Source organism: Lissotriton vulgaris, unplaced genomic scaffold (assembly GCF_964263255.1).
Source record: "Lissotriton vulgaris unplaced genomic scaffold, aLisVul1.2 SCAFFOLD_514, whole genome shotgun sequence".
Classification (NCBI taxonomy): domain Eukaryota; kingdom Metazoa; phylum Chordata; class Amphibia; order Caudata; family Salamandridae; genus Lissotriton; species Lissotriton vulgaris.
In genome coordinates, this window is record NW_028244447.1 from 531,021 (window position 1) to 557,571 (window position 26,551).

The window sequence follows — 26,551 nt, forward strand, 5'->3', positions numbered from 1 at the left end:
TTACAAGTAGAATGACTGCTTTTGGTTAGTAGTGACCCCTGGTGGCTAATAGTTATAAGCTGCAAATGGTAAAGTGAGCTCATTATATATATATATATATATATATATAAATATATATATTGATGAATAGAAAGATAGCTAGATAGACAGATCGATAGATATTTATTTCAATGAAATAATTTCTTCATAAAACTAATTGTTTTTGGCTAGGAATTTCTGTATTGTAATAATTTAGGAAAAAAGATTACTTGTCCTAACCAAAAGCAGCAATTCTGCCTATTACAATACTGAGAATTGATCGAGGGCATGCCTTAACCCCAGGGAGGTGAGCACTGTTTAACTGAAGCCAATAAGTCCTCGTTAGTATAGTGGTCAGTATCCCCGCCTGTCACGCGGGAGACCAGGGTTCAATTCCCCGACGGGGAGGCGATTCCTTTTATTCACACAATTAAATAAAATGATGTACTTTCTAACATTGTAAAATATATCTGTCATTATCCTTGCCTATTCCGATTGAGAAAAAAGGTTGAATTCACTGATGGCCAAAATGCTTACTGATGTGTTAACTGAAATTCAGAATATGCTCTGAATATTTCAGCATGCACAGGCGTACCATCAAAACCAATTTACGTCTACAATCTGTTAGAAAATGAGATGAAGCAGTGGTGAATCCTAGGCCGCTGTTCCACTCGATTGGCACGATTTACAAGTAGAATGACTGCTTTTGGTTAGTAGTGACCCCTGGTGGCTAATAGTTATAAGCTGCAAATGGTAAAGTGAGCTCATTATATATATATATATATATATATATAAATATATATATTGATGAATAGAAAGATAGCTAGATAGACAGATCGATAGATATTTATTTCAATGAAATAATTTCTTCATAAAACTAATTGTTTTTGGCTAGGAATTTCTGTATTGTAATAATTTAGGAAAAAAGATTACTTGTCCTAACCAAAAGCAGCAATTCTGCCTATTACAATACTGAGAATTGATCGAGGGCATGCCTTAACCCCAGGGAGGTGAGCACTGTTTAACTGAAGCCAATAAGTCCTCGTTAGTATAGTGGTCAGTATCCCCGCCTGTCACGCGGGAGACCGGGGTTCAATTCCCCGACGGGGAGGCGATTCCTTTTATTCACACAATTAAATAAAATGATGTACTTTCTAACATTGTAAAATATATCTGTCATTATCCTTGCCTATTCCGATTGAGAAAAAAGGTTGAATTCACTGATGGCCAAAATGCTTACTGATGTGTTAACTGAAATTCAGAATATGCTCTGAATATTTCAGCATGCACAGGCGTACCATCAAAACCAATTTATGTCTACAATCTGTTGGAAAATGAGATGAAGCAGTGGTGAATCCTAGGCCGCTGTTCCACTCGATTGGCACGATTTACAAGTAGAATGACTGCTTTTGGTTAGTAGTGACCCCTGGTGGCTAATAGTTATAAGCTGCAAATGGTAAAGTGAGCTGATTATATATATATATATTTATATAAATATATAGATTGATGAATAGAAAGATAGCTAGATAGACAGATCGATAGATATTTATTTCAATGAAATAATTTCTTCATAAAACTAATTGTTTTTGGCTAGGAATTTCTGTATTGTAATAATTTAGGAAAAAAGATTACTTGTCCTAACCAAAAGCAGCAATTCTGCCTATTACAATACTGAGAATTGATCGAGGGCATGCCTTAACCCCAGGGAGGTGAGCACTGTTTAACTGAAGCCAATAAGTCCTCGTTAGTATAGTGGTCAGTATCCCCGCCTGTCACGCGGGAGACCGGGGTTCAATTCCCCGACGGGGAGGAGATTCCTTTTATTCACACAATTAAATAAAATGATGTACTTTCTAACATTGTAAAATATATCTGTCATTATCCTTGCCTATTCCGATTGAGAAAAAAGGTTGATGTCACTGATGGCCAAAATGCTTACTGATGTGTTAACTGAAATTCAGAATATGCTCTGAATATTTCAGCATGCACAGGCGTACCATCAAAATCAATTTACGTCTACAATCTGTTAGAAAATGAGATGAAGCAGTGGTGAATCCTAGGCCGCTGTTCCACTCGATTGGCACGATTTACAAGTAGAATGACTGCTTTTGGTTAGTAGTGACCCCTGGTGGCTAATAGTTATAAGCTGCAAATGGTAAAGTGAGCTCATTATATATATATATATATATATATATATATATATAAATATATATATTGATGAATAGAAAGATAGCTAGATAGACAGATCGATAGATATTTATTTCAATGAAATAATTTCTTCATAAAACTAATTGTTTTTGGCTAGGAATTTCTGTATTGTAATAATTTAGGAAAAAAGATTACTTGTCCTAACCAAAAGCAGCAATTCTGCCTATTACAATACTGAGAATTGATCGAGGGCATGCCTTAACCCCAGGGAGGTGAGCACTGTTTAACTGAAGCCAATAAGTCCTCGTTAGTATAGTGGTCAGTATCCCCGCCTGTCACGCGGGAGACCAGGGTTCAATTCCCCGACGGGGAGGCGATTCCTTTTATTCACACAATTAAATAAAATGATGTACTTTCTAACATTGTAAAATATATCTGTCATTATCCTTGCCTATTCCGATTGAGAAAAAAGGTTGAATTCACTGATGGCCAAAATGCTTACTGATGTGTTAACTGAAATTCAGAATATGCTCTGAATATTTCAGCATGCACAGGCGTACCATCAAAACCAATTTACGTCTACAATCTGTTAGAAAATGAGATGAAGTAGTGGTGAATCCTAGGCCGCTGTTCCACTCGATTGGCACGATTTACAAGTAGAATGACTGCTTTTGGTTAGTAGTGACCCCTGGTGGCTAATAGTTATAAGCTGCAAATGGTAAAGTGAGCTCATTATATATATATATATATATATATATATAAATATATATTTTGATGAATAGAAAGATAGCTAGATAGACAGATCGATAGATATTTATTTCAATGAAATAATTTCTTCATAAAACTAATTGTTTTTGGCTAGGAATTTCTGTATTGTAATAATTTAGGAAAAAAGATTACTTGTCCTAACCAAAAGCAGCAATTCTGCCTATTACAATACTGAGAATTGATCGAGGGCATGCCTTAACCCCAGGGAGATGAGCACTGTTTAACTGAAGCCAATAAGTCCTCGTTAGTATAGTGGTCAGTATCCCCGCCTGTCACGCGGGAGACCGGGGTTCAATTCCCCGACGGGGAGGAGATTCCTTTTATTCACACAATTAAATAAAATGATGTACGTTCTAACATTGTAAAATATATCTATCATTATCCTTGCCTATTCCGATTGAGAAAAAAGGTTGAATTCACTGATGGCCAAAATGCTTACTGATGTGTTAACTGAAATTCAGAATATGCTCTGAATATTTCAGCATGCACAGGCGTACCATCAAAACCAATTTACGTCTACAATCTGTTGGAAAATGAGATGAAGCAGTGGTGAATCCTAGGCCGCTGTTCCACTCGATTGGCACGATTTACAAGTAGAATGACTGCTTTTGGTTAGTAGTGACCCCTGGTGGCTAATAGTTATAAGCTGCAAATGGTAAAGTGAGCTGATTATATATATATATATATATATATAAATATATATATTGATGAATAGAAAGATAGCTAGATAGACAGATCGATAGATATTTATTTCAATGAAATAATTTCTTCATAAAACTAATTGTTTTTGGCTAGGAATTTCTGTATTGTAATAATTTAGGAAAAAAGATTACTTGTCCTAACCAAAAGCAGCAATTCTGCCTATTACAATACTGAGAATTGATCGAGGGCATGCCTTAACCCCAGGGAGATGAGCACTGTTTAACTGAAGCCAATAAGTCCTCGTTAGTATAGTGGTCAGTATCCCCGCCTGTCACGCGGGAGACCGGGGTTCAATTCCCCGACGGGGAGGAGATTCCTTTTATTCACACAATTAAATAAAATGATGTACTTTCTAACATTGTAAAATATATCTGTCATTATCCTTGCCTATTCCGATTGAGAAAAAAGGTTGATGTCACTGATGGCCAAAATGCTTACTGATGTGTTAACTGAAATTCAGAATATGCTCTGAATATTTCAGCATGCACAGGCGTACCATCAAAACCAATTTACGTCTACAATCTGTTGGAAAATGAGATGAAGCAGTGGTGAATCCTAGGCCGCTGTTCCACTCGATTGGCACGATTTACAAGTAGAATGACTGCTTTTGGTTAGTAGTGACCCCTGGTGGCTAATAGTTATAAGCTGCAAATGGTAAAGTGAGCTGATTATATATATATATATTTATATAAATATATAGATTGATGAATAGAAAGATAGCTAGATAGACAGATCGATAGATATTTATTTCAATGAAATAATTTCTTCATAAAACTAATTGTTTTTGGCTAGGAATTTCTGTATTGTAATAATTTAGGAAAAAAGATTACTTGTCCTAACCAAAAGCAGCAATTCTGCCTATTACAATACTGAGAATTGATCGAGGGCATGCCTTAACCCCAGGGAGGTGAGCACTGTTTAACTGAAGCCAATAAGTCCTCGTTAGTATAGTGGTCAGTATCCCCGCCTGTCACGCGGGAGACCGGGGTTCAATTCCCCGACGGGGAGGAGATTCCTTTTATTCACACAATTAAATAAAATGATGTACTTTCTAACATTGTAAAATATATCTGTCATTATCCTTGCCTATTCCGATTGAGAAAAAAGGTTGATGTCACTGATGGCCAAAATGCTTACTGATGTGTTAACTGAAATTCAGAATATGCTCTGAATATTTCAGCATGCACAGGCGTACCATCAAAATCAATTTACGTCTACAATCTGTTAGAAAATGAGATGAAGCAGTGGTGAATCCTAGGCCGCTGTTCCACTCGATTGGCACGATTTACAAGTAGAATGACTGCTTTTGGTTAGTAGTGACCCCTGGTGGCTAATAGTTATAAGCTGCAAATGGTAAAGTGAGCTCATTATATATATATATATATATATATATAAATATATATATTGATGAATAGAAAGATAGCTAGATAGACAGATCGATAGATATTTATTTCAATGAAATAATTTCTTCATAAAACTAATTGTTTTTGGCTAGGAATTTCTGTATTGTAATAATTTAGGAAAAAAGATTACTTGTCCTAACCAAAAGCAGCAATTCTGCCTATTACAATACTGAGAATTGATCGAGGGCATGCCTTAACCCCAGGGAGGTGAGCACTGTTTAACTGAAGCCAATAAGTCCTCGTTAGTATAGTGGTCAGTATCCCCGCCTGTCACGCGGGAGACCAGGGTTCAATTCCCCGACGGGGAGGCGATTCCTTTTATTCACACAATTAAATAAAATGATGTACTTTCTAACATTGTAAAATATATCTGTCATTATCCTTGCCTATTCCGATTGAGAAAAAAGGTTGAATTCACTGATGGCCAAAATGCTTACTGATGTGTTAACTGAAATTCAGAATATGCTCTGAATATTTCAGCATGCACAGGCGTACCATCAAAACCAATTTACGTCTACAATCTGTTAGAAAATGAGATGAAGCAGTGGTGAATCCTAGGCCGCTGTTCCACTCGATTGGCACGATTTACAAGTAGAATGACTGCTTTTGGTTAGTAGTGACCCCTGGTGGCTAATAGTTATAAGCTGCAAATGGTAAAGTGAGCTCATTATATATATATATATATATATATATAAATATATATATTGATGAATAGAAAGATAGCTAGATAGACAGATCGATAGATATTTATTTCAATGAAATAATTTCTTCATAAAACTAATTGTTTTTGGCTAGGAATTTCTGTATTGTAATAATTTAGGAAAAAAGATTACTTGTCCTAACCAAAAGCAGCAATTCTGCCTATTACAATACTGAGAATTGATCGAGGGCATGCCTTAACCCCAGGGAGGTGAGCACTGTTTAACTGAAGCCAATAAGTCCTCGTTAGTATAGTGGTCAGTATCCCCGCCTGTCACGCGGGAGACCAGGGTTCAATTCCCCGACGGGGAGGAGATTCCTTTTATTCACACAATTAAATAAAATGATGTACTTTCTAACATTGTAAAATATATCTGTCATTATCCTTGCCTATTCCGATTGAGAAAAAAGGTTGATGTCACTGATGGCCAAAATGCTTACTGATGTGTTAACTGAAATTCAGAATATGCTCTGAATATTTCAGCATGCACAGGCGTACCATCAAAACCAATTTACGTCTACAATCTGTTGGAAAATGAGATGAAGCAGTGGTGAATCCTAGGCCGCTGTTCCACTCGATTGGCACGATTTACAAGTAGAATGACTGCTTTTGGTTAGTAGTGACCCCTGGTGGCTAATAGTTATAAGCTGCAAATGGTAAAGTGAGCTGATTATATATATATATATATATATAAATATATATATTGATGAATAGAAAGATAGCTAGATAGACAGATCGATAGATATTTATTTCAATGAAATAATTTCTTCATAAAACTAATTGTTTTTGGCTAGGAATTTCTGTATTGTAATAATTTAGGAAAAAAGATTACTTGTCCTAACCAAAAGCAGCAATTCTGCCTATTACAATACTGAGAATTGATCGAGGGCATGCCTTAACCCCAGGGAGATGAGCACTGTTTAACTGAAGCCAATAAGTCCTCGTTAGTATAGTGGTCAGTATCCCCGCCTGTCACGCGGGAGACCGGGGTTCAATTCCCCGACGGGGAGGAGATTCCTTTTATTCACACAATTAAATAAAATGATGTACGTTCTAACATTGTAAAATATATCTATCATTATCCTTGCCTATTCCGATTGAGAAAAAAGGTTGAATTCACTGATGGCCAAAATGCTTACTGATGTGTTAACTGAAATTCAGAATATGCTCTGAATATTTCAGCATGCACAGGCGTACCATCAAAACCAATTTACGTCTACAATCTGTTGGAAAATGAGATGAAGCAGTGGTGAATCCTAGGCCGCTGTTCCACTCGATTGGCACGATTTACAAGTAGAATGACTGCTTTTGGTTAGTAGTGACCCCTGGTGGCTAATAGTTATAAGCTGCAAATGGTAAAGTGAGCTGATTATATATATATATATATATATAAATATATATATTGATGAATAGAAAGATAGCTAGATAGACAGATCGATAGATATTTATTTCAATGAAATAATTTCTTCATAAAACTAATTGTTTTTGGCTAGGAATTTCTGTATTGTAATAATTTAGGAAAAAAGATTACTTGTCCTAACCAAAAGCAGCAATTCTGCCTATTACAATACTGAGAATTGATCGAGGGCATGCCTTAACCCCAGGGAGATGAGCACTGTTTAACTGAAGCCAATAAGTCCTCGTTAGTATAGTGGTCAGTATCCCCGCCTGTCACGCGGGAGACCGGGGTTCAATTCCCCGACGGGGAGGAGATTCCTTTTATTCACACAATTAAATAAAATGATGTACTTTCTAACATTGTAAAATATATCTGTCATTATCCTTGCCTATTCCGATTGAGAAAAAAGGTTGATGTCACTGATGGCCAAAATGCTTACTGATGTGTTAACTGAAATTCAGAATATGCTCTGAATATTTCAGCATGCACAGGCGTACCATCAAAACCAATTTACGTCTACAATCTGTTGGAAAATGAGATGAAGCAGTGGTGAATCCTAGGCCGCTGTTCCACTCGATTGGCACGATTTACAAGTAGAATGACTGCTTTTGGTTAGTAGTGACCCCTGGTGGCTAATAGTTATAAGCTGCAAATGGTAAAGTGAGCTGATTATATATATATATATTTATATAAATATATAGATTGATGAATAGAAAGATAGCTAGATAGACAGATCGATAGATATTTATTTCAATGAAATAATTTCTTCATAAAACTAATTGTTTTTGGCTAGGAATTTCTGTATTGTAATAATTTAGGAAAAAAGATTACTTGTCCTAACCAAAAGCAGCAATTCTGCCTATTACAATACTGAGAATTGATCGAGGGCATGCCTTAACCCCAGGGAGGTGAGCACTGTTTAACTGAAGCCAATAAGTCCTCGTTAGTATAGTGGTCAGTATCCCCGCCTGTCACGCGGGAGACCGGGGTTCAATTCCCCGACGGGGAGGAGATTCCTTTTATTCACACAATTAAATAAAATGATGTACTTTCTAACATTGTAAAATATATCTGTCATTATCCTTGCCTATTCCGATTGAGAAAAAAGGTTGATGTCACTGATGGCCAAAATGCTTACTGATGTGTTAACTGAAATTCAGAATATGCTCTGAATATTTCAGCATGCACAGGCGTACCATCAAAATCAATTTACGTCTACAATCTGTTAGAAAATGAGATGAAGCAGTGGTGAATCCTAGGCCGCTGTTCCACTCGATTGGCACGATTTACAAGTAGAATGACTGCTTTTGGTTAGTAGTGACCCCTGGTGGCTAATAGTTATAAGCTGCAAATGGTAAAGTGAGCTCATTATATATATATATATATATATATATATATAAATATATATATTGATGAATAGAAAGATAGCTAGATAGACAGATCGATAGATATTTATTTCAATGAAATAATTTCTTCATAAAACTAATTGTTTTTGGCTAGGAATTTCTGTATTGTAATAATTTAGGAAAAAAGATTACTTGTCCTAACCAAAAGCAGCAATTCTGCCTATTACAATACTGATAATTGATCGAGGGCATGCCTTAACCCCAGGGAGGTGAGCACTGTTTAACTGAAGCCAATAAGTCCTCGTTAGTATAGTGGTCAGTATCCCCGCCTGTCACGCGGGAGACCAGGGTTCAATTCCCCGACGGGGAGGCGATTCCTTTTATTCACACAATTAAATAAAATGATGTACTTTCTAACATTGTAAAATATATCTGTCATTATCCTTGCCTATTCCGATTGAGAAAAAAGGTTGAATTCACTGATGGCCAAAATGCTTACTGATGTGTTAACTGAAATTCAGAATATGCTCTGAATATTTCAGCATGCACAGGCGTACCATCAAAACCAATTTACGTCTACAATCTGTTAGAAAATGAGATGAAGCAGTGGTGAATCCTAGGCCGCTGTTCCACTCGATTGGCACGATTTACAAGTAGAATGACTGCTTTTGGTTAGTAGTGACCCCTGGTGGCTAATAGTTATAAGCTGCAAATGGTAAAGTGAGCTCATTATATATATATATATATATATATATATAAATATATATATTGATGAATAGAAAGATAGCTAGATAGACAGATCGATAGATATTTATTTCAATGAAATAATTTCTTCATAAAACTAATTGTTTTTGGCTAGGAATTTCTGTATTGTAATAATTTAGGAAAAAAGATTACTTGTCCTAACCAAAAGCAGCAATTCTGCCTATTACAATACTGAGAATTGATCGAGGGCATGCCTTAACCCCAGGGAGGTGAGCACTGTTTAACTGAAGCCAATAAGTCCTCGTTAGTATAGTGGTCAGTATCCCCGCCTGTCACGCGGGAGACCAGGGTTCAATTCCCCGACGGGGAGGCGATTCCTTTTATTCACACAATTAAATAAAATGATGTACTTTCTAACATTGTAAAATATATCTGTCATTATCCTTGCCTATTCCGATTGAGAAAAAAGGTTGAATTCACTGATGGCCAAAATGCTTACTGATGTGTTAACTGAAATTCAGAATATGCTCTGAATATTTCAGCATGCACAGGCGTACCATCAAAACCAATTTACGTCTACAATCTGTTAGAAAATGAGATGAAGCAGTGGTGAATCCTAGGCCGCTGTTCCACTCGATTGGCACGATTTACAAGTAGAATGACTGCTTTTGGTTAGTAGTGACCCCTGGTGGCTAATAGTTATAAGCTGCAAATGGTAAAGTGAGCTCATTATATATATATATATATATATATATAAATATATATATTGATGAATAGAAAGATAGCTAGATAGACAGATCGATAGATATTTATTTCAATGAAATAATTTCTTCATAAAACTAATTGTTTTTGGCTAGGAATTTCTGTATTGTAATAATTTAGGAAAAAAGATTACTTGTCCTAACCAAAAGCAGCAATTCTGCCTATTACAATACTGAGAATTGATCGAGGGCATGCCTTAACCCCAGGGAGGTGAGCACTGTTTAACTGAAGCCAATAAGTCCTCGTTAGTATAGTGGTCAGTATCCCCGCCTGTCAAGCGGGAGACCAGGGTTCAATTCCCCGACGGGGAGGCGATTCCTTTTATTCACACAATTAAATAAAATGATGTACTTTCTAACATTGTAAAATATATCTGTCATTATCCTTGCCTATTCCGATTGAGAAAAAAGGTTGAATTCACTGATGGCCAAAATGCTTACTGATGTGTTAACTGAAATTCAGAATATGCTCTGAATATTTCAGCATGCACAGGCGTACCATCAAAACCAATTTACGTCTACAATCTGTTGGAAAATGAGATGAAGCAGTGGTGAATCCTAGGCCGCTGTTCCACTCGATTGGCACGATTTACAAGTAGAATGACTGCTTTTGGTTAGTAGTGACCCCTGGTGGCTAATAGTTATAAGCTGCAAATGGTAAAGTGAGCTGATTATATATATATATATATATATAAATATATATATTGATGAATAGAAAGATAGCTAGATAGACAGATCGATAGATATTTATTTCAATGAAATAATTTCTTCATAAAACTAATTGTTTTTGGCTAGGAATTTCTGTATTGTAATAATTTAGGAAAAAAGATTACTTGTCCTAACCAAAAGCAGCAATTCTGCCTATTACAATACTGAGAATTGATCGAGGGCATGCCTTAACCCCAGGGAGGTGAGCACTGTTTAACTGAAGCCAATAAGTCCTCGTTAGTATAGTGGTCAGTATCCCCGCCTGTCACGCGGGAGACCGGGGTTCAATTCCCCGACGGGGAGGAGATTCCTTTTATTCACACAATTAAATAAAATGATGTCCTTTCTAACATTGTAAAATATATCTGTCATTATCCTTGCCTATTCCGATTGAGAAAAAAGGTTGAATTCACTGATGGCCAAAATGCTTACTGATGTGTTAACTGAAATTCAGAATATGCTCTGAATATTTCAGCATGGACAGGCGTACCATCAAAACCAATTTACGTCTACAATCTGTTAGAAAATGAGATGAAGCAGTGGTGAATCCTAGGCCGCTGTTCCACTCGATTGGCACGATTTACAAGTAGAATGACTGCTTTTGGTTAGTAGTGACCCCAGGTGGCTAATAGTTATAAGCTGCAAATGGTAAAGTGAGCTCATTATATATATATATATATATATATATATAAATATATATATTGATGAATAGAAAGATAGCTAGATAGACAGATCGATAGATATTTATTTCAATGAAATAATTTCTTCATAAAACTAATTGTTTTTGGCTAGGAATTTCTGTATTGTAATAATTTAGGAAAAAAGATTACTTGTCCTAACCAAAAGCAGCAATTCTGCCTATTACAATACTGAGAATTGATCGAGGGCATGCCTTAACCCCAGGGAGATGAGCACTGTTTAACTGAAGCCAATAAGTCCTCGTTAGTATAGTGGTCAGTATCCCCGCCTGTCACGCGGGAGACCGGGGTTCAATTCCCCGACGGGGAGGAGATTCCTTTTATTCACACAATTAAATAAAATGATGTACTTTCTAACATTGTAAAATATATCTGTCATTATCCTTGCCTATTCCGATTGAGAAAAAAGGTTGATGTCACTGATGGCCAAAATGCTTACTGATGTGTTAACTGAAATTCAGAATATGCTCTGAATATTTCAGCATGCACAGGCGTACCATCAAAACCAATTTACGTCTACAATCTGTTGGAAAATGAGATGAAGCAGTGGTGAATCCTAGGCCGCTGTTCCACTCGATTGGCACGATTTACAAGTAGAATGACTGCTTTTGGTTAGTAGTGACCCCTGGTGGCTAATAGTTATAAGCTGCAAATGGTAAAGTGAGCTGATTATATATATATATATATATATATATAAATATATATATTGATGAATAGAAAGATAGCTAGATAGACAGATCGATAGATATTTATTTCAATGAAATAATTTCTTCATAAAACTAATTGTTTTTGGCTAGGAATTTCTGTATTGTAATAATTTAGGAAAAAAGATTACTTGTCCTAACCAAAAGCAGCAATTCTGCCTATTACAATACTGAGAATTGATCGAGGGCATGCCTTAACCCCAGGGAGATGAGCACTGTTTAACTGAAGCCAATACGTCCTCGTTAGTATAGTGGTCAGTATCCCCGCCTGTCACGCGGGAGACCGGGGTTCAATTCCCCGACGGGGAGGAGATTCCTTTTATTCACACAATTAAATAAAATGATGTACGTTCTAACATTGTAAAATATATCTGTCATTATCCTTGCCTATTCCGATTGAGAAAAAAGGTTGAATTCACTGATGGCCAAAATGCTTACTGATGTGTTAACTGAAATTCAGAATATGCTCTGAATATTTCAGCATGCACAGGCGTACCATCAAAACCAATTTACGTCTACAATCTGTTGGAAAATGAGATGAAGCAGTGGTGAATCCTAGGCCGCTGTTCCACTCGATTGGCACGATTTACAAGTAGAATGACTGCTTTTGGTTAGTAGTGACCCCTGGTGGCTAATAGTTATAAGCTGCAAATGGTAAAGTGAGCTGATTATATATATATATATTTATATAAATATATAGATTGATGAATAGAAAGATAGCTAGATAGACAGATCGATAGATATTTATTTCAATGAAATAATTTCTTCATAAAACTAATTGTTTTTGGCTAGGAATTTCTGTATTGTAATAATTTAGGAAAAAAGATTACTTGTCCTAACCAAAAGCAGCAATTCTGCCTATTACAATACTGAGAATTGATCGAGGGCATGCCTTAACCCCAGGGAGATGAGCACTGTTTAACTGAAGCCAATAAGTCCTCGTTAGTATAGTGGTCAGTATCCCCGCCTGTCACGCTGGAGACCGGGGTTCAATTCACCGACGGGGAGGAGATTCCTTTTATTCACACAATTAAATAAAATGATGTACTTTCTAACATTGTAAAATATATCTGTCATTATCCTTGCCTATTCCGATTGAGAAAAAAGGTTGATGTCACTGATGGCCAAAATGCTTACTGATGTGTTAACTGAAATTCAGAATATGCTCTGAATATTTCAGCATGCACAGGCGTACCATCAAAACCAATTTACGTCTACAATCTGTTGGAAAATGAGATGAAGCAGTGGTGAATCCTAGGCCGCTGTTCCACTCGATTGGCACGATTTACAAGTAGAATGACTGCTTTTGGTTAGTAGTGACCCCTGGTGGCTAATAGTTATAAGCTGCAAATGGTAAAGTGAGCTGATTATATATATATATATATATATATAAATATATATATTGATGAATAGAAAGATAGCTAGATAGACAGATCGATAGATATTTATTTCAATGAAATAATTTCTTCATAAAACTAATTGTTTTTGGCTAGGAATTTCTGTATTGTAATAATTTAGGAAAAAAGATTACTTGTCCTAACCAAAAGCAGCAATTCTGCCTATTACAATACTGAGAATTGATCGAGGGCATGCCTTAACCCCAGGGAGATGAGCACTGTTTAACTGAAGCCAATAAGTCCTCGTTAGTATAGTGGTCAGTATCCCCGCCTGTCACGCGGGAGACCGGGGTTCAATTCCCCGACGGGGAGGAGATTCCTTTTATTCACACAATTAAATAAAATGATGTACGTTCTAACATTGTAAAATATATCTATCATTATCCTTGCCTATTCCGATTGAGAAAAAAGGTTGAATTCACTGATGGCCAAAATGCTTACTGATGTGTTAACTGAAATTCAGAATATGCTCTGAATATTTCAGCATGCACAGGCGTACCATCAAAACCAATTTACGTCTACAATCTGTTGGAAAATGAGATGAAGCAGTGGTGAATCCTAGGCCGCTGTTCCACTCGATTGGCACGATTTACAAGTAGAATGACTGCTTTTGGTTAGTAGTGACCCCTGGTGGCTAATAGTTATAAGCTGCAAATGGTAAAGTGAGCTGATTATATATATATATATATATATAAATATATATATTGATGAATAGAAAGATAGCTAGATAGACAGATCGATAGATATTTATTTCAATGAAATAATTTCTTCATAAAACTAATTGTTTTTGGCTAGGAATTTCTGTATTGTAATAATTTAGGAAAAAAGATTACTTGTCCTAACCAAAAGCAGCAATTCTGCCTATTACAATACTGAGAATTGATCGAGGGCATGCCTTAACCCCAGGGAGATGAGCACTGTTTAACTGAAGCCAATAAGTCCTCGTTAGTATAGTGGTCAGTATCCCCGCCTGTCACGCGGGAGACCGGGGTTCAATTCCCCGACGGGGAGGAGATTCCTTTTATTCACACAATTAAATAAAATGATGTACTTTCTAACATTGTAAAATATATCTGTCATTATCCTTGCCTATTCCGATTGAGAAAAAAGGTTGATGTCACTGATGGCCAAAATGCTTACTGATGTGTTAACTGAAATTCAGAATATGCTCTGAATATTTCAGCATGCACAGGCGTACCATCAAAACCAATTTACGTCTACAATCTGTTGGAAAATGAGATGAAGCAGTGGTGAATCCTAGGCCGCTGTTCCACTCGATTGGCACGATTTACAAGTAGAATGACTGCTTTTGGTTAGTAGTGACCCCTGGTGGCTAATAGTTATAAGCTGCAAATGGTAAAGTGAGCTGATTATATATATATATATTTATATAAATATATAGATTGATGAATAGAAAGATAGCTAGATAGACAGATCGATAGATATTTATTTCAATGAAATAATTTCTTCATAAAACTAATTGTTTTTGGCTAGGAATTTCTGTATTGTAATAATTTAGGAAAAAAGATTACTTGTCCTAACCAAAAGCAGCAATTCTGCCTATTACAATACTGAGAATTGATCGAGGGCATGCCTTAACCCCAGGGAGGTGAGCACTGTTTAACTGAAGCCAATAAGTCCTCGTTAGTATAGTGGTCAGTATCCCCGCCTGTCACGCGGGAGACCGGGGTTCAATTCCCCGACGGGGAGGAGATTCCTTTTATTCACACAATTAAATAAAATGATGTACTTTCTAACATTGTAAAATATATCTGTCATTATCCTTGCCTATTCCGATTGAGAAAAAAGGTTGATGTCACTGATGGCCAAAATGCTTACTGATGTGTTAACTGAAATTCAGAATATGCTCTGAATATTTCAGCATGCACAGGCGTACCATCAAAATCAATTTACGTCTACAATCTGTTGGAAAATGAGATGAAGCAGTGGTGAATCCTAGGCCGCTGTTCCACTCGATTGGCACGATTTACAAGTAGAATGACTGCTTTTGGTTAGTAGTGACCCCTGGTGGCTAATAGTTATAAGCTGCAAATGGTAAAGTGAGCTCATTATATATATATATATATATATATATAAATATATATATTGATGAATAGAAAGATAGCTAGATAGACAGATCGATAGATATTTATTTCAATGAAATAATTTCTTCATAAAACTAATTGTTTTTGGCTAGGAATTTCTGTATTGTAATAATTTAGGAAAAAAGATTACTTGTCCTAACCAAAAGCAGCAATTCTGCCTATTACAATACTGAGAATTGATCGAGGGCATGCCTTAACCCCAGGGAGGTGAGCACTGTTTAACTGAAGCCAATAAGTCCTCGTTAGTATAGTGGTCAGTATCCCCGCCTGTCACGCGGGAGACCAGGGTTCAATTCCCCGACGGGGAGGCGATTCCTTTTATTCACACAATTAAATAAAATGATGTACTTTCTAACATTGTAAAATATATCTGTCATTATCCTTGCCTATTCCGATTGAGAAAAAAGGTTGAATTCACTGATGGCCAAAATGCTTACTGATGTGTTAACTGAAATTCAGAATATGCTCTGAATATTTCAGCATGCACAGGCGTACCATCAAAACCAATTTACGTCTACAATCTGTTAGAAAATGAGATGAAGCAGTGGTGAATCCTAGGCCGCTGTTCCACTCGATTGGCACGATTTACAAGTAGAATGACTGCTTTTGGTTAGTAGTGACCCCTGGTGGCTAATAGTTATAAGCTGCAAATGGTAAAGTGAGCTCATTATATATATATATATATATATATATAAATATATATATTGATGAATAGAAAGATAGCTAGATAGACAGATCGATAGATATTTATTTCAATGAAATAATTTCTTCATAAAACTAATTGTTTTTGGCTAGGAATTTCTGTATTGTAATAATTTAGGAAAAAAGATTACTTGTCCTAACCAAAAGCAGCAATTCTGCCTATTACAATACTGAGAATTGATCGAGGGCATGCCTTAACCCCAGGGAGGTGAGCACTGTTTAACTGAAGCCAATAAGTCCTCGTTAGTATAGTGGTCAGTATCCCCGCCTGTCACGCGGGAGACCAGGGTTCAATTCCCCGACGGGGAGGCGATTCCTTTTATTCACACAATTAAATAAAATGATGTACTTTCTAACATTGTAAAATATATCTGTCATTATCCTTGCCTATTCCGATTGAGAAAAAAGGTTGAATTCACTGATGGCCAAAATGCTTACTGATGTGTTAACTGAAATTCAGAATATGCTCTGAATATTTCAGCATGCACAGGCGTACCATCAAAACCAATTTACGTCTACAATCTGTTAGAAAATGAGATGAAGCAGTGGTGAATCCTAGGCCGCTGTTCCACTCGATTGGCACGATTTACAAGTAGAATGACTGCTTTTGGTTAGTAGTGACCCCTGGTGGCTAATAGTTATAAGCTGCAAATGGTAAAGTGAGCTCATTATATATATATATATATATATATATATAAATATATATATTGATGAATAGAAAGATAGCTAGATAGACAGATCGATAGATATTTATTTCAATGAAATAATTTCTTCATAAAACTAATTGTTTTTGGCTAGGAATTTCTGTATTGTAATAATTTAGGAAAAAAGATTACTTGTCCTAACCAAAAGCAGCAATTCTGCCTATTACAATACTGAGAATTGATCGAGGGCATGCCTTAACCCCAGGGAGGTGAGCACTGTTTAACTGAAGCCAATAAGTCCTCGTTAGTATAGTGGTCAGTATCCCCGCCTGTCACGCGGGAGACCGGGGTTCAATTCCCCGACGGGGAGGAGATTCCTTTTATTCACACAATTAAATAAAATGATGTCCTTTCTAACATTGTAAAATATATCTGTCATTATCCTTGCCTATTCCGATTGAGAAAAAAGGTTGAATTCACTGATGGCCAAAATGCTTACTGATGTGTTAACTGAAATTCAGAATATGCTCTGAATATTTCAGCATGGACAGGCGTACCATCAAAACCAATTTACGTCTACAATCTGTTAGAAAATGAGATGAAGCAGTGGTGAATCCTAGGCCGCTGTTCCACTCGATTGGCACGATTTACAAGTAGAATGACTGCTTTTGGTTAGTAGTGACCCCAGGTGGCTAATAGTTATAAGCTGCAAATGGTAAAGTGAGCTCATTATATATATAAATATATATATATATATAAATATATATATTGATGAATAGAAAGATAGCTAGATAGACAGATCGATAGATATTTATTTCAATGAAATAATTTCTTCATAAAACTAATTGTTTTTGGCTAGGAATTTCTGTATTGTAATAATTTAGGAAAAAAGATTACTTGTCCTAACCAAAAGCAGCAATTCTGCCTATTACAATACTGAGAATTGATCGAGGGCATGCCTTAACCCCAGGGAGATGAGCACTGTTTAACTGAAGCCAATAATTCCTCGTTAGTATAGTGGTCAGTATCCCCGCCTGTCACGCGGGAGACCGGGGTTCAATTCCCCGACGGGGAGGAGATTCCTTTTATTCACACAATTAAATAAAATGATGTACTTTCTAACATTGTAAAATATATCTGTCATTATCCTTGCCTATTCCGATTGAGAAAAAAGGTTGATGTCACTGATGGCCAAAATGCTTACTGATGTGTTAACTGAAATTCAGAATATGCTCTGAATATTTCAGCATGCACAGGCGTACCATCAAAACCAATTTACGTCTACAATCTGTTGGAAAATGAGATGAAGCAGTGGTGAATCCTAGGCCGCTGTTCCACTCGATTGGCACGATTTACAAGTAGAATGACTGCTTTTGGTTAGTAGTGACCCCTGGTGGCTAATAGTTATAAGCTGCAAATGGTAAAGTGAGCTGATTATATATATATATATATATATATAAATATATATATTGATGAATAGAAAGATAGCTAGATAGACAGATCGATAGATATTTATTTCAATGAAATAATTTCTTCATAAAACTAATTGTTTTTGGCTAGGAATTTCTGTATTGTAATAATTTAGGAAAAAAGATTACTTGTCCTAACCAAAAGCAGCAATTCTGCCTATTACAATACTGAGAATTGATCGAGGGCATGCCTTAACCCCAGGGAGATGAGCACTGTTTAACTGAAGCCAATAAGTCCTCGTTAGTATAGTGGTCAGTATCCCCGCCTGTCACGCGGGAGACCGGGGTTCAATTCCCCGACGGGGAGGAGATTCCTTTTATTCACACAATTAAATAAAATGATGTACGTTCTAACATTGTAAAATATATCTGTCATTATCCTTGCCTATTCCGATTGAGAAAAAAGGTTGAATTCACTGATGGCCAAAATGCTTACTGATGTGTTAACTGAAATTCAGAATATGCTCTGAATATTTCAGCATGCACAGGCGTACCATCAAAACCAATTTACGTCTACAATCTGTTGGAAAATGAGATGAAGCAGTGGTGAATCCTAGGCCGCTGTTCCACTCGATTGGCACGATTTACAAGTAGAATGACTGCTTTTGGTTAGTAGTGACCCCTGGTGGCTAATAGTTATAAGCTGCAAATGGTAAAGTGAGCTGATTATATATATATATATTTATATAAATATATAGATTGATGAATAGAAAGATAGCTAGATAGACAGATCGATAGATATTTATTTCAATGAAATAATTTCTTCATAAAACTAATTGTTTTTGGCTAGGAATTTCTGTATTGTAATAATTTAGGAAAAAAGATTACTTGTCCTAACCAAAAGCAGCAATTCTGCCTATTACAATACTGAGAATTGATCGAGGGCATGCCTTAACCCCAGGGAGATGAGCACTGTTTAACTGAAGCCAATAAGTCCTCGTTAGTATAGTGGTCAGTATCCCCGCCTGTCACGCGGGAGACCGGGGTTCAATTCACCGACGGGGAGGCGATTCCTTTTATTCACACAATTAAATAAAATGATGTACTTTCTAACATTGTAAAATATATCTGTCATTATCCTTGCCTATTCCGATTGAGAAAAAAGGTTGATGTCACTGATGGCCAAAATGCTTACTGATGTGTTAACTGAAATTCAGAATATGCTCTGAATATTTCAGCATGCACAGGCGTACCATCAAAACCAATTTACGTCTACAATCTGTTAGAAAATGAGATGAAGCAGTGGTGAATCCTAGGCCGCTGTTCCACTCGATTGGCACGATTTACAAGTAGAATGACTGCTTTTGGTTAGTAGTGACCCCTGGTGGCTAATAGTTATAAGCTGCAAATGGTAAAGTGAGCTCATTATATATATATATATATATATATATATAAATATATATATTGATGAATAGAAAGATAGCTAGATAGACAGATCGATAGATATTTATTTCAATGAAATAATTTCTTCATAAAACTAATTGTTTTTGGCTAGGAATTTCTGTATTGTAATAATTTAGGAAAAAAGATTACTTGTCCTAACCAAAAGCAGCAATTCTGCCTATTACAATACTGAGAATTGATCGAGGGCATGCCTTAACCCCAGGGAGGTGAGCACTGTTTAACTGAAGCCAATAAGTCCTCGTTAGTATAGTGGTCAGTATCCCCGCCTGTCACGCGGGAGACCGGGGTTCAATTCCCCGACGGGGAGGAGATTCCTTTTATTCACACAATTAAATAAAATGATGTCCTTTCTAACATTGTAAAATATATCTGTCATTATCCTTGCCTATTCCGATTGAGAAAAAAGGTTGAATTCACTGATGGCCAAAATGCTTACTGATGTGTTAACTGAAATTCAGAATATGCTCTGAATATTTCAGCATGGACAGGCGTACCATCAAAACCAATTTACGTCTACAATCTGTTAGAAAATGAGATGAAGCAGTGGTGAATCCTAGGCCGCTGTTCCACTCGATTGGCACGATTTACAAGTAGAATGACTGCTTTTGGTTAGTAGTGACCCCAGGTGGCTAATAGTTATAAGCTGCAAATGGTAAAGTGAGCTCATTATATATATAAATATATATATATATATAAATATATATATTGATGAATAGAAAGATAGCTAGATAGACAGATCGATAGATATTTATTTCAATGAAATAATTTCTTCATAAAACTAATTGTTTTTGGCTAGGAATTTCTGTATTGTAATAATTTAGGAAAAAAGATTACTTGTCCTAACCAAAAGCAGCAATTCTGCCTATTACAATACTGAGAATTGATCGAGGGCATGCCTTAACCCCAGGGAGATGAGCACTGTTTAACTGAAGCCAATAATTCCTCGTTAGTATAGTGGTCAGTATCCCCGCCTGTCACGCGGGAGACCGGGGTTCAATTCCCCGACGGGGAGGAGATTCCTTTTATTCACACAATTAAATAAAATGATGTACTTTCTAACATTGTAAAATATATCTGTCATTATCCTTGCCTATTCCGATTGAGAAAAAAGGTTGATGTCACTGATGGCCAAAATGCTTACTGATGTGTTAACTGAAATTCAGAATATGCTCTGAATATTTCAGCATGCACAGGCGTACCATCAAAACCAATTTACGTCTACAATCTGTTGGAAAATGAGATGAAGCAGTGGTGAATCCTAGGCCGCTGTTCCACTCGATTGGCACGATTTACAAGTAGAATGACTGCTTTTGGTTAGTAGTGACCCCTGGTGGCTAATAGTTATAAGCTGCAAATGGTAAAGTGAGCTGATTATATATATATATATATATATATAAATATATATATTGATGAATAGAAAGATAGCTAGATAGACAGATCGATAGATATTTATTTCAATGAAATAATTTCTTCATAAAACTAATTGTTTTTGGCTAGGAATTTCTGTATTGTAATAATTTAGGAAAAAAGATTACTTGTCCTAACCAAAAGCAGCAATTCTGCCTATTACAATACTGAGAATTGATCGAGGGCATGCCTTAACCCCAGGGAGATGAGCACTGTTTAACTGAAGCCAATAAGTCCTCGTTAGTATAGTGGTCAGTATCCCCGCCTGTCACGCGGGAGACCGGGGTTCAATTCCCCGACGGGGAGGAGATTCCTTTTATTCACACAATTAAATAAAATGATGTACGTTCTAACATTGTAAAATATATCTGTCATTATCCTTGCCTATTCCGATTGAGAAAAAAGGTTGAATTCACTGATGGCCAAAATGCTTACTGATGTGTTAACTGAAATTCAGAATATGCTCTGAATATTTCAGCATGCACAGGCGTACCATCAAAACCAATTTACGTCTACAATCTGTTGGAAAATGAGATGAAGCAGTGGTGAATCCTAGGCCGCTGTTCCACTCGATTGGCACGATTTACAAGTAGAATGACTGCTTTTGGTTAGTAGTGACCCCTGGTGGCTAATAGTTATAAGCTGCAAATGGTAAAGTGAGCTGATTATATATATATATATTTATATAAATATATAGATTGATGAATAGAAAGATAGCTAGATAGACAGATCGATAGATATTTATTTCAATGAAATAATTTCTTCATAAAACTAATTGTTTTTGGCTAGGAATTTCTGTATTGTAATAATTTAGGAAAAAAGATTACTTGTCCTAACCAAAAGCAGCAATTCTGCCTATTACAATACTGAGAATTGATCGAGGGCATGCCTTAACCCCAGGGAGATGAGCACTGTTTAACTGAAGCCAATAAGTCCTCGTTAGTATAGTGGTCAGTATCCCCGCCTGTCACGCGGGAGACCGGGGTTCAATTCACCGACGGGGAGGAGATTCCTTTTATTCACACAATTAAATAAAATGATGTACTTTCTAACATTGTAAAATATATCTGTCATTATCCTTGCCTATTCCGATTGAGAAAAAAGGTTGATGTCACTGATGGCCAAAATGCTTACTGATGTGTTAACTGAAATTCAGAATATGCTCTGAATATTTCAGCATGCACAGGCGTACCATCAAAACCAATTTACGTCTACAATCTGTTGGAAAATGAGATGAAGCAGTGGTGAATCCTAGGCCGCTGTTCCACTCGATTGGCACGATTTACAAGTAGAATGACTGCTTTTGGTTAGTAGTGACCCCTGGTGGCTAATAGTTATAAGCTGCAAATGGTAAAGTGAGCTGATTATATATATATATATATATATAAATATATATATTGATGAATAGAAAGATAGCTAGATAGACAGATCGATAGATATTTATTTCAATGAAATAATTTCTTCATAAAACTAATTGTTTTTGGCTAGGAATTTCTGTATTGTAATAATTTAGGAAAAAAGATTACTTGTCCTAACCAAAAGCAGCAATTCTGCCTATTACAATACTGAGAATTGATCGAGGGCATGCCTTAACCCCAGGGAGGTGAGCACTGTTTAACTGAAGCCAATAAGTCCTCGTTAGTATAGTGGTCAGTATCCCCGCCTGTCACGCGGGAGACCAGGGTTCAATTCCCCGACGGGGAGGCGATTCCTTTTATTCACACAATTAAATAAAATGATGTACTTTCTAACATTGTAAAATATATCTGTCATTATCCTTGCCTATTCCGATTGAGAAAAAAGGTTGAATTCACTGATGGCCAAAATGCTTACTGATGTGTTAACTGAAATTCAGAATATGCTCTGAATATTTCAGCATGCACAGGCGTACCATCAAAACCAATTTACGTCTACAATCTGTTAGAAAATGAGATGAAGCAGTGGTGAATCCTAGGCCGCTGTTCCACTCGATTGGCACGATTTACAAGTAGAATGACTGCTTTTGGTTAGTAGTGACCCCTGGTGGCTAATAGTTATAAGCTGCAAATGGTAAAGTGAGCTCATTATATATATATATATATATATATATAAATATATATATTGATGAATAGAAAGATAGCTAGATAGACAGATCGATAGATATTTATTTCAATGAAATAATTTCTTCATAAAACTAATTGTTTTTGGCTAGGAATTTCTGTATTGTAATAATTTAGGAAAAAAGATTACTTGTCCTAACCAAAAGCAGCAATTCTGCCTATTACAATACTGAGAATTGATCGAGGGCATGCCTTAACCCCAGGGAGGTGAGCACTGTTTAACTGAAGCCAATAAGTCCTCGTTAGTATAGTGGTCAGTATCCCCGCCTGTCACGCGGGAGACCAGGGTTCAATTCCCCGACGGGGAGGCGATTCCTTTTATTCACACAATTAAATAAAATGATGTACTTTCTAACATTGTAAAATATATCTGTCATTATCCTTGCCTATTCCGATTGAGAAAAAAGGTTGAATTCACTGATGGCCAAAATGCTTACTGATGTGTTAACTGAAATTCAGAATATGCTCTGAATATTTCAGCATGCACAGGCGTACCATCAAAACCAATTTACGTCTACAATCTGTTAGAAAATGAGATGAAGCAGTGGTGAATCCTAGGCCGCTGTTCCACTCGATTGGCACGATTTACAAGTAGAATGACTGCTTTTGGTTAGTAGTGACCCCTGGTGGCTAATAGTTATAAGCTGCAAATGGTAAAGTGAGCTCATTATATATATATATATATATATATATAAATATATATATTGATGAATAGAAAGATAGCTAGATAGACAGATCGATAGATATTTATTTCAATGAAATAATTTCTTCATAAAACTAATTGTTTTTGGCTAGGAATTTCTGTATTGTAATAATTTAGGAAAAAAGATTACTTGTCCTAACCAAAAGCAGCAATTCTGCCTATTACAATACTGAGAATTGATCGAGGGCATGCCTTAACCCCAGGGAGGTGAGCACTGTTTAACTGAATCCAATAAGTCCTCGTTAGTATAGTGGTCAGTATCCCCGCCTGTCACGCGGGAGACCAGGGTTCAATTCCCCGACGGGGAGGCGATTCCTTTTATTCACACAATTAAATAAAATGATGTACTTTCTAACATTGTAAAATATATCTGTCATTATCCTTGCCTATTCCGATTGAGAAAAAAGGTTGAATTCACTGATGGCCAAAATGCTTACTGATGTGTTAACTGAAATTCAGAATATGCTCTGAATATTTCAGCATGCACAGGCGTACCATCAAAACCAATTTACGTCTACAATCTGTTAGAAAATGAGATGAAGCAGTGGTGAATCCTAGGCCGCTGTTCCACTCGATTGGCACGATTTACAAGTAGAATGACTGCTTTTGGTTAGTAGTGACCCCTGGTGGCTAATAGTTATAAGCTGCAAATGGTAAAGTGAGCTCATTATATATATATATATATATATATATAAATATATATATTGATGAATAGAAAGATAGCTAGATAGACAGATCGATAGATATTTATTTCAATGAAATAATTTCTTCATAAAACTAATTGTTTTTGGCTAGGAATTTCTGTATTGTAATAATTTAGGAAAAAAGATTACTTGTCCTAACCAAAAGCAGCAATTCTGCCTATTACAATACTGAGAATTGATCGAGGGCATGCCTTAACCCCAGGGAGGTGAGCACTGTTTAACTGAAGCCAATAAGTCCTCGTTAGTATAGTGGTCAGTATCCCCGCCTGTCAAGCGGGAGACCAGGGTTCAATTCCCCGACGGGGAGGCGATTCCTTTTATTCACACAATTAAATAAAATGATGTACTTTCTAACATTGTAAAATATATCTGTCATTATCCTTGCCTATTCCGATTGAGAAAAAAGGTTGAATTCACTGATGGCCAAAATGCTTACTGATGTGTTAACTGAAATTCAGAATATGCTCTGAATATTTCAGCATGCACAGGCGTACCATCAAAACCAATTTACGTCTACAATCTGTTGGAAAATGAGATGAAGCAGTGGTGAATCCTAGGCCGCTGTTCCACTCGATTGGCACGATTTACAAGTAGAATGACTGCTTTTGGTTAGTAGTGACCCCTGGTGGCTAATAGTTATAAGCTGCAAATGGTAAAGTGAGCTGATTATATATATATATATATATATAAATATATATATTGATGAATAGAAAGATAGCTAGATAGACAGATCGATAGATATTTATTTCAATGAAATAATTTCTTCATAAAACTAATTGTTTTTGGCTAGGAATTTCTGTATTGTAATAATTTAGGAAAAAAGATTACTTGTCCTAACCAAAAGCAGCAATTCTGCCTATTACAATACTGAGAATTGATCGAGGGCATGCCTTAACCCCAGGGAGGTGAGCACTGTTTAACTGAAGCCAATAAGTCCTCGTTAGTATAGTGGTCAGTATCCCCGCCTGTCACGCGGGAGACCGGGGTTCAATTCCCCGACGGGGAGGAGATTCCTTTTATTCACACAATTAAATAAAATGATGTCCTTTCTAACATTGTAAAATATATCTGTCATTATCCTTGCCTATTCCGATTGAGAAAAAAGGTTGAATTCACTGATGGCCAAAATGCTTACTGATGTGTTAACTGAAATTCAGAATATGCTCTGAATATTTCAGCATGGACAGGCGTACCATCAAAACCAATTTACGTCTACAATCTGTTAGAAAATGAGATGAAGCAGTGGTGAATCCTAGGCCGCTGTTCCACTCGATTGGCACGATTTACAAGTAGAATGACTGCTTTTGGTTAGTAGTGACCCCAGGTGGCTAATAGTTATAAGCTGCAAATGGTAAAGTGAGCTCATTATATATATATATATATATATATATATATAAATATATATATTGATGAATAGAAAGATAGCTAGATAGACAGATCGATAGATATTTATTTCAATGAAATAATTTCTTCATAAAACTAATTGTTTTTGGCTAGGAATTTCTGTATTGTAATAATTTAGGAAAAAAGATTACTTGTCCTAACCAAAAGCAGCAATTCTGCCTATTACAATACTGAGAATTGATCGAGGGCATGCCTTAACCCCAGGGAGGTGAGCACTGTTTAACTGAAGCCAATAAGTCCTCGTTAGTATAGTGGTCAGTATCCCCGCCTGTCACGCGGGAGACCAGGGTTCAATTCCCCGACGGGGAGGCGATTCCTTTTATTCACACAATTAAATAAAATGATGTACTTTCTAACATTGTAAAATATATCTGTCATTATCCTTGCCTATTCCGATTGAGAAAAAAGGTTGAATTCACTGATGGCCAAAATGCTTACTGATGTGTTAACTGA